This window comes from Pristiophorus japonicus, chromosome 1, assembly GCF_044704955.1.
Source record: "Pristiophorus japonicus isolate sPriJap1 chromosome 1, sPriJap1.hap1, whole genome shotgun sequence".
NCBI classification, from domain to species: domain Eukaryota; kingdom Metazoa; phylum Chordata; class Chondrichthyes; family Pristiophoridae; genus Pristiophorus; species Pristiophorus japonicus.
In genome coordinates, this window is record NC_091977.1 from 475,881,129 (window position 1) to 475,884,929 (window position 3,801).

Consider the following 3,801-nt stretch of genomic DNA (forward strand, 5'->3'; position numbering starts at 1 on the left):
CTGGCAAGTGTCTTCTTAGCGCAGAAGGCAGCGTGTCAGTCTCAGAATCTGAAGGTCCTGAGTTTGATCCTTAGAGAAGGCATTGATACTTGCATAGAAGTTTTTCCTTCTTTCATTTCAGCTGCATTCATGCAAAAATCGGAAAGTTTTGCTGCGACAGCACACCAAAGGATTTGATGTCCCTCAGCCTGCGGTGACCTTCAGAAGCAGATGGGCTCACACCACACCTGCCACAACTCTTGCGTCTGAACAATTACCCGAGCCAAAAGAAAAGTGGAGAATGCGGGCATTGATCCCGCTACCTCTCACATGCAAAGCGAGCGCTCTACCATTTGAGCTAATTCCCCATTCACGTCTGGCATTAGCTCCCAGTTTGCATCTGACTAGCCCCTTATCACTTGCCTCCTCGCTATTCCACGACCAGCAGAAATCTCCTGCTTCAGGTTGGCCTGCTCACTGAACACTTTCAATGCTTTGCTCCAATCGACGTTACTGAGCAAATAGCAGGCGAGCAAGGGCAGGACTGGAAGCCATGGATATGGTGAAAGACGCCGAGAAGAGCTCGAGCCTGCGCAAGGGAAGCGACTTGAGCGCAACGTCGCAGCCGCCACGAGCGTGAGGGAGCAGGCGAGAGCCCTTTCTGACTGATGGACAGATGACTTCTATTGCCTGAGGCTTTGCCTGAAAGAAAGTGCTGGCTCTTTACATGCATTGCTGCTCAAAGGCACTCCCTGCTGACACACACATGCAAGTGTTCAAGCAAAACGGCGAAGGCACTGTCCTGTGCCTCAGCTGCAACATGTTCAGCTGAAAACTGCTCGTCATATTATGAGCTCTGCCTTTAGCGAATTGCCACTTACCACGCACATACTTACTTCAAAAGAATGCGCACTGCTTCAAGACGGAGTGCAACCAACCACCTAAGGACGACTTTGCTTTGCTTTGTTTTCGACTGCACTGCTCCGCTCCCCACCTGTCAATCGAAGGGAAGCGGCAGAGGTGCCTATCTTTGGTGATTCTCTGCCGCATGCCTTTCAATGCTGCCCGTTTTGTGTACTTTCTGATGTCGCAGCTATTTTTCACAGCCTGGGCCGGCGGCGCAATGGATAACGCGTCTGACTACGGATTAGAAGATTGCAGGTTCGGCTCCTACCTGGCTCGAGCATTTTTGCAATCTTTGCATTCTGGCTTTGGATGCCACGGAAGCGAACATAGTTGGTCACATTCTCCAGTTACTAAGCTGGCAAGTGTCTTCTTAGCGCAGTAGGCAGCGTGTCAGTCTCAGAATCTGAAGGTCCTGAGTTCGATCCTTAGAGAAGGCATTGATACTTGCATAGAAGTTTTTCCTTCTTTCATTTCAGCTGCATTCATGCAAAAATCGGAAAGTTTTGCTGCGACAGCACACCAACGGATTTGATGTCCCTCAGCCTGCGGTGACCTTCAGAAGCAGATGGGCTCACACCACACCTGACACAACTCTTGCGTCTGAACAATTACCCGAGCCAAAAGAAAAGTGGAGAATGCGGGCATTGATCCCGCTACCTCTCACATGCAAAGCGAGCGCTCTACCATTTGAGCTAATTCCCCATTCACGTCTGGCATTAGCTCCCAGTTTGCATCTGACTAGCCCCTTATCACTTGCCTCCTCGCTATTCCACGACCAGCAGAAATCTCCTGCTTCAGGTTGGCCTGCTCACTGAACACTTTCAATGCTTTGCTCCAATCGACGTTACTGAGCAATAGCAGGCGAGCAAGGGCAGGACTGGAAGCCATGGATATGGTGAAAGACGCCGAGAAGAGCTCGAGCCTGCGCAAGGGAAGCGACTTGAGCGCAACGTCGCAGCCGCCACGAGCGAGAGGGAGCAGGCGAAAGCCCTTTCTGACTGATGGACAGATGACTTCTATTGCCTGAGGCTTTGCCTGAAAGAAAGTGCTGGCTCTTTACATGCATTGCTGCTCAAAGGCACTCCCTGCTGACACACACATGCAAGTGTTCAAGCAAAACGGCAAAGGCACTGTCCTGTGCCTCAGCTGCAACATGTTCAGCTGCAAACTGCTCGTCATATTATGAGCTCTGCCTTTAGCGAATTGCCACTTACCACGCACATACTTACTTCAAAAGAATGCGCACTGCTTCAAGACGGAGTGCAACCAACCACCTAAGGACGACTTTGCTTTGCTTTGTTTTCGACTGCACTGCTCCGCTCCCCACCTGTCAATCGAAGGGAAGCGGCAGAGGTGCCTATCTTTGGTGATTCTCTGCCGCATGCCTTTCAATGCTGCCCGTCCTGTGTACTTCCTGATGTCGCAGCTATTTTTCACAGCCTGGGCCGGCGGCGCAATGGATAACGCGTCTGACTACGGATTAGAAGATTGCAGGTTCGGCTCCTACCTGGCTCGAGCATTTTTGCAATCTTTGCATTCTGGCTTTGGATGCCACGGAAGCGAACACAGTTGGTCACATTCTCCAGTTACTAAGCTGGCAAGTGTCTTCTTAGCGCAGAAGGCAGCGTGTCAGTCTCAGAATCTGAAGGTCCTGAGTTTGATCCTTAGAGAAGGCATTGATACTTGCATAGAAGTTTTTCCTTCTTTCATTTCAGCTGCATTCATGCAAAAATCGGAAAGTTTTGCTGCGACAGCACACCAAAGGATTTGATGTCCCTCAGCCTGCGGTGACCTTCAGAAGCAGATGGGCTCACACCACACCTGACACAACTCTTGCGTCTGAACAATTACCCGAGCCAAAAGAAAAGTGGAGAATGCGGGCATTGATCCCGCTACCTCTCACATGCAAAGCGAGCGCTCTACCATTTGAGCTAATTCCCCATTCACGTCTGGCATTAGCTCCCAGTTTGCATCTGACTAGCCCCTTATCACTTGCCTCCTCGCTATTCCACGACCAGCAGAAATCTCCTGCTTCAGGTTGGCCTGCTCACTGAACACTTTCAATGCTTTGCTCCAATCGACGTTACTGAGCAAATAGCAGGCGAGCAAGGGCAGGACTGGAAGCCATGGATATGGTGAAAGACGCCGAGAAGAGCTCGAGCCTGCGCAAGGGAAGCGACTTGAGCGCAACGTCGCAGCCGCCACGAGCGTGAGGGAGCAGGCGAGAGCCCTTTCTGACTGATGGACAGATGACTTCTATTGCCTGAGGCTTTGCCTGAAAGAAAGTGCTGGCTCTTTACATGCATTGCTGCTCAAAGGCACTCCCTGCTGACACACACATGCAAGTGTTCAAGCAAAACGGCAAAGGCACTGTCCTGTGCCTCAGCTGCAACATGTTCAGCTGCAAACTGCTCGTCATATTATGAGCTCTGCCTTTAGCGAATTGCCACTTACCACGCACATACTTACTTCAAAAGAATGCGCACTGCTTCAAGACGGAGTGCAACCAACCACCTAAGGACGACTTTGCTTTGCTTTGTTTTCGACTGCACTGCTCCGCTCCCCACCTGTCAATCGAAGGGAAGCGGCAGAGGTGCCTATCTTTGGTGATTCTCTGCCGCGTGCCTTTCAATGCTGCCCGTCCTGTGTACTTCCTGATGTCGCAGCTATTTTTCACAGCCTGGGCCGGCGGTGCAATGGATAACGCGTCTGACTACGGATTAGAAGATTGCAGGTTCGGCTCCTACCTGGCTCGAGCATTTTTGCAATCTTTGCATTCTGGCTTTGGATGCCACGGAAGCGAACATAGTTGGTCACATTCTCCAGTTACTACGCTGGCAAGTGTCTTCTTAGCGCAGTAGGCAGCGTGTCAGTCTCAGAATCTGAAGGTCCTGAGTTCGATCCTTAGAGAAGGCA

The 3,801-nt window shown here is 51.0% G+C and overlaps 2 non-coding genes across 2 annotated transcripts; both read left to right on the forward strand.

Annotated features, from left to right (window-relative positions):
* The first annotated feature begins 1,249 nt into the window (after positions 1-1,249).
* Positions 1,250-1,322, forward strand: trnal-cag (transfer RNA leucine (anticodon CAG)). The gene has a single exon. It is a non-coding gene; the product is annotated as a tRNA-Leu (tRNA).
* Positions 1,323-3,728: 2,406 nt separating this feature from the next.
* trnal-cag (transfer RNA leucine (anticodon CAG)) lies at positions 3,729-3,801 on the forward strand. The gene has a single exon. It is a non-coding gene; the product is annotated as a tRNA-Leu (tRNA).